The 6,621-nt window shown below is 39.8% G+C and overlaps 1 long non-coding RNA gene across 1 annotated transcript; it reads right to left on the bottom strand.

Moving 5' to 3' along the window:
* Positions 1-1,269: 1,269 nt before the first annotated feature.
* On the bottom strand, positions 1,270-3,369 carry LOC145804099 (uncharacterized). The gene is made up of 2 exons (XR_014345699.1): positions 3,047-3,369; positions 1,270-1,481 (listed from the first exon to the last, which is right to left on the bottom strand). It is a non-coding gene; the product is annotated as an uncharacterized LOC145804099 (long non-coding RNA).
* Between the last annotated feature and the right edge of the window lie 3,252 nt (positions 3,370-6,621).

The following is a 6,621-nucleotide window of genomic DNA, read 5'->3' as shown; positions in this document are numbered from 1 at the left end:
CGATAAAATGCATGCAAAATGCAAGTAATGTGCACAAATTAGTGCGATGAGGTGTGCAAGATAGTGCGATAAAATGCATGCAAAATGCAAGAAATGGTCACAGCGCAAAATAGCGCGATGCGCAAAATAGCGCGACAAATGCATGCAAAATTCAAGTATTGTGCACAAAACAGTGCGATGAGGTGCGCAAGATAGCGCGACAAAATCCATACGAAATGCAAGAAATGCTCTCAGCGCAAAATAGCGCGACAAATGCATGCAAAATACAAGTAATGTGCACAAAACAGTGCGATGAGGTGCGCAAGATAGCGCGACAAAATGCATGCAAAACGCATGTAATGTGTACCAAAACAGTGCGATGAGGTGCGCAAGACAGCGCGATAAAATGCATGGTTAATTCAAGCAATGGTCACAGCGCAAAATAGCGCGACAAATGCATGCAAAATGCAAGTAATGTGCACAAAATAGTACGATGAGGTGCGCAAGATAGCGCAAACAAATGCATGGAAAATGCAAGTAATGTGCACAAAACAGTGCGATGAGGTGCGCAAGATAGCGCGATAAAATGCATGCAAAATGCAAGAAATGGTCACAGCGCAAAATAGCGCGATGCGCAAAATAGCGCGACAAATGCATGCAAAATGCAAGTAGTGTGCACGAAACAGCACGATGAGGTGCGCATGATAACGCGACAAATGCATGCAAAGTGCGAGTAATGTGCACAAAATAGTACGATGAGGTGCGCAAGATAGCGCAATAAAATGCATGCAAAATGCACGTAATGTGCACAAAACAGTGCGATGAGGTGCGCAAGATAGCGCGAAAAAATGCATGAAAAATGGATGAAAAATGCAAGTAATGGTCACAGCGCAAAATAGCGCGATGCGCAAAATAGCGCGATAAAATGCATGCAAAATGCAACTAATGTGCATAAAACAGTGCGATGTGGTGCGCAAGATAGCACGATAAAATGCGTGGAAAATGCAAGTAATGGTCACAGCGCAAAATAGCGCGACAAGTGCATGCAAAATGCAAGTAATGTGCACAAAATAGTGCGAGGAGGTGCGCAAGATAGCGCGACAATATGCATGCAATGTCACGCCCCAAACCCGCCCCTAGAAGTTCGGGCATGACCACTTCAAAAAACAGACACTTAACCTGTTATATATAACATATGGGGCCTGAGTGGAAGCATAAATTTTATATAATAACATGCAAGGAAAGAGCTACATCCATTGAGCGACCACTATCATGGCAGGATCACAAATAGACAGATAATAATAGTTACATACACATATACAACCCCGCCCGTGTTTGGGCGTACGATAAAAAAAACATTAGAAGTTACAACATATTATAGACAATCAGTATCTAAGCCAAAACTTCACCAAACGGGTAGGCTTCACCCAAATGCTTGGACACACAGAGGCTAACAAGGAAGACGAGCATGAAAAGTTGAGACTGACCTCCAAACGCAGGACCTACGGAATCAGACAAAATACATAGTGAGATAACCTCAGTGAATAATAGTACGTGAATAACTCAATGTTCAACTTGAATTATAATGCAAATCAGAGTGTATACAATATAAAAGACAGGTAGTTAATCTGATTCCGTACTAACGTCAAAACGGTCTTGTTGGTTCACAAATTCACAGACTGGCCCTTGGCCTGGTGGGTTCACATATTCACAATTAGCCTTTGGCTTGATAGATTCATAATTGGGATTCATAACTTCACAACTTGGCCCTTGGCCCTTTGAATTCATAGCTTCACACGTTGGCCCTCGGCCTCATAGATTCATATTTTCACAAGTTGGTCCTCGGCCTCATAAGTTCACAAATTCACAAGTCGGCCCTCGGCCTCATAAGTTCATAGATTCATAAGTCGGCCCTTTGCCTCATAAGTTCATAGATTTCACAAATATTCATAATTTCACAAGCTGGCCCTTGGCCTCATAAGTTCACAAATTCACAAGTTGGCCCTCGGCCTCATAAGTTCATAGATTTCACAAATATTCCTAATTTCACAAGCTGGCCCTCGGCCTCATAAGTTCACAAATTCACAAGTCGGCCCTTTGCCTCATAAGTTCATAGATTCATAAATATTCATAATTTCACAAGCTGGCCCTCGGCCTCATAAGTTCACAAATTCACAAGTCGGCCCTTTGCCTCATAAGTTCATAGATTCATAAATATTCATAATTTCACAAGCTGGCCCTCGGCCTCATAAGTTCACAAATTCACAAGTCGGCCCTTTGCCTCATAAGTTCATAAAGAAGCACATAGTTCCTTCTAATTATTCACACGAGGTAACATAGTTACGTTACGTTCAACAGAGTGCTAATAGCAACTATTACTAGATTGAACTTCATAATGCAGTCACATCCCATTTGTTTGTCATGAATTACTACCTCTAGTTCACAGATAATAGAATGTGAGTACATATTAAACGAGTCCAGAGATACGCAGATACCATAATCTCGTAATACACTTACATTCCCCTTGTTCGTTATAAATTCATACAACTGACTTACAGATAACAGTGTGCTAGTATCCGTTATCAATAATAAATAGAACGTATTACCCAATAATGCTCTTAGATTTTCCCATGGTTTCTCATAAGGTGACATAATTGTCCCACAATAATAGAACAACACTATTAACAATAAACAGAAGGTAAATGCTCCATTACATTAATAAGAGTGGAGCCATTCACATCATAACGTGAGTCACATAATCGTGTTATTGGCATTCAATTCTTTCTCCGGATTGAGTCATTCAGAGGTTCATCTAATATTTAACATAATTTCAGAATGGTTATTAACGTACAAACAACCTGTAGTCTTATCCAATTATTCGTTTTGATGATCCACTCTAGGTAGATATCTGTATCATGTTAGTGTGTGCCAAATCCTTCAATGTTTACATAAGTTTACACTAATTCTCGTTCCACATACATGTTAACTTAATTGACCACGGGGAACAAGATGTTAATAAGAATCATTATTAACGGTAAATAATGTGCATTAGAGTACTATTACTCACAGTGCTATAACGGAGTGCTCGTCCTTCTCAGGTTATGCCCTACACGTGTACACAACTTATACAGTAAGGCATCAAACACAAATTCCAGAAATACCAGAGGGTTAAGCATGTAAAACAGAGCAAACAATATTTTGCAGCATGAAGTTTCAAACCTACTTCTCCAACTCAATATATATATATATATAAGATTACTAGTCTTACAAAACACATTATGGAATTTACACCCATTCATCTTCTACTCAAAGAAAGAAAGGATTTTTATGAACATTTCCATGTTCCCCAAAACTCCTTAAATTTCTAGTGTTTTCACCAAAAACCAAACATTTCCCCATCACCATAAGAAATCCTATTAAATCATTCTCTTGGTTTAATAACTAAGCAAGCCCACAAATATTTAGTAAAATGATTTGGGATTAAACCCATTCTGGAAAACTTCACATTTTAGGTCACAAAAATTAATATCAACATAGTTAATATCATCCCACATAATCATCACAATTCAACATATCTCAAAAGGAATTCTTAAATTCCATTTCAACATTCCATAATCGAATTTATATCCTCCACATTATCAATAAATCTTTTCCCCCAATTTCCCTTTTATTAAAACATAATTTACAATGCATTTAACAAAGTTCAATCGCAAAATTTAAACATAATTTTCAAACATAACCAAATTCCAATTAAACTTGAACACATCTAATTCAACTTACCACTTTCATGATTCAACTATCAATTTGGGCCAAATCATGGATTATCATCAAAAACCAACCTAGGGTTTCTAAGAAATCTACAAATTTCAAATACAATTTTAAATCTTCTTAACCCATTACTTTTTATTCCAAATCTTCTCATTTATTAGGCACCCTAGGTCCATAACCCATAAACCATACTCTAAACCCCATAATAGAACCCCAACATACCCCAACATACCTCAAAAATTTCAGAATTCCATTCGGTAGAAAGTGCTGATCTCCTCTTATTCTCCATCCTTGATGCAAGATTCAGGGTTAATTTGTTGAGAAAAGTGGAGGAAATCAAGGTTTTGGGAGCTAGGGTTTCGGACATGGAAGAGGGAAGAAGAAGAGAGGAAAAGAAAATCTAAGAAATGACTCAAAAATCACGTTTTTGAGCTGCTGCCCTGCACATCGCCGCACGTGCACCGCATTTCCCGCACGTGCGGTTCTGCTTCCAGCACAGATATGAAAACTTCAAACAGGCGTAACTCTCTCATCCGGACTCCATTTTAGGTCATTCTTGTGCCCAAATTGAAGCCCCGAAAATAAGCTTTCCAATGGTTTTAACCTCACATCCAAGTTCCAAGTGTGGAACAAGAAAAGGGCAAAAGAGTGACGGTTGGTCGTAAACGAATAATTCAAATTAAAGTTTTTTATCCAATCTTACTTTACCATCATATTACTACCACAATCAATAGCCCAAAATAAAATAGGGAGGTTCCAAATACACTAATAAAAATGCCACAGATATAAATCACTTTTCACAGAAAGCAAGTAAATGCACAGAATAACAGATCGAAAATATACTAGAAACAGATATGAGGGTCGGGTTATTACATGCAAACTGCAAGTAATGTGCACGAAACAGTGCGACGAGATGCGCAAGATAGCGCGATAAAATGCATGCAAAATGCAAAAATTGGTCACAGTTCAAAATAGCGCGATGCGCAAAATAGTGCAAGAAATGCATGCGAAATGCAAGTATTGTGCACAAAAAAGTGCGATGAGGTACGCAAGATAGAGCGATAAAATGCGTGGAAAATGCAAGAAACGGTCACAGCGCAAAATAGCGCGATGCGCAAAATAGCGCGACAAATGCATGCAAAATGCAAGTAATGTGCACAAAACAATGCGATGAGGTGCGCAAGATAGCGCGACAAAATGCATGCAAAACGCAAGTAATGTGCACAAAACAGTGCGATGAGGTGCGCAAGATAGCGCGATAAAATGCATGGAAAATGCAAGTAATGGTCACAGCGCAAAATTGCGCGATGCGCAAAACAGCGCGATAAAATGCATGCAAAATGCAAGTATTATGCACAAAATAGTGCGATGAGTTGCGCAAGATAGTGCGATAAAATGCATGCAAAATGCAAGAAACGGTCACAGAGAAAAATAGCGCGATGCGCAAAATAGTGCGGCAAACTCATGCAAAATGCAAGTAATGCGCACAAAACAGTGCGATGAGGTGCGCAACATAGCGCGACAAAATGCATGTAAAATTCAAGTAATGTGCACCAAACAGTGTGATGAGGTGCGCAAGATAGCGCGATAAAATGCATGAAAAATGCAAGTAATGGTCACAGCGCAAAATAACGCGCTAAAATGCATGGAAAATGCAACTAATGTGCACAAAACAGTGCGATGAGGTGCGCACGACAGCGCGATAAAATGCATGGAAAATGCAAGTAATGGTCACAGCGAAAAATAGCGTGACAAATGCATGCGAAATGCAAGTAATGTGCACAAAACAGTGCCATGAGGTGCGCAAGATAGCGCGACAAAATGCAAGCAAATCGCAAGTAATGTGCGCAAAACAGTGCGATGAGGTGCGCAAGTTAGTGCGATAAAATGCATGGAAAATGCAAGTAATGGTCACAGCGCAAAATAGCGCGATGCGCAAAATCGCGCGATGAAATGCATGCAAAATGCAATTATTATGCACAAAACTGTACGATGAGTTGCGCAAGATAGTGCGATAAAAGGCATGCAAAATGCAAAAAATGGTCACAGCGCAAAATAGCGCGATGCGCAAAATAGCGCGACAAATGCATGCAAAATGCAAGTAATGTGCACAAAATAGTACGATGAGGTGCGCAAGACAGCGCGACAAAATGCATGCAAAATGCAAATAATGCTCACAAAACAGTGCGATGAGGTGCGCAATATAGCGCGATAAAATGCAAGGAAAATGCAAGAAATAGTCACAGCGCAAAATAGCACGATAAAATGCATGCAAAATGCAAGTAATGTGCACAAAATAGTGGGATGAGGTGCGCAAGATAGTGCGATAAAATGCATGCAAAATGCAGGTATTGTGCACAAAATAGTGCGATGAGGGGGGCAATATAGCGCGATAAAATGCATGGAAAATGCAAGAAATGGTCACTGCGCAAAATAGCGTGATGCGCAAAATAGCGCGACAAATGCATGTAAAATGCAAGTAATGTGCACAAAACAGTGCGATGAGGTGCGCGAGATAGCGCGACAAAATGCATGCAAAGCGCAAGTAATGTGCACCAAAACTGTGCGATGAGGTGCGCAAGATAGCGCGATAAAATGCATGGAAAATGCAAGTAATGGTCACAGTGCAAAATAGCGCGATAAAATGCATGCAAAATGCAAGTAATGTGTACAAATTAGTGCGATGAGGTGCGCAAGATAGTGCGATAAAACGCATGCAAAATGCAAGAAATGGTCACAGGGCAAAATAGCGCGACAAATGCATGCAAAATGCAAGTATTGTGCACAAAACAGTGCGATGAGGTGCGCAAGATAGCGCGACAAAATGCATACAAAATGCAAGAAATGGTCTCAGCGCAAAATAGCGCGACAAAT

This window comes from Camellia sinensis, chromosome 12 (assembly GCF_055761805.1).
Source record: "Camellia sinensis isolate YWXY chromosome 12, ASM5576180v1, whole genome shotgun sequence".
In the NCBI taxonomy this organism is placed as follows: Eukaryota; Viridiplantae; Streptophyta; class Magnoliopsida; order Ericales; family Theaceae; genus Camellia; species Camellia sinensis.
Note: the sequence above shows the minus strand (reverse complement) of the source record. Positions and strands in the feature narration are given on the sequence as shown.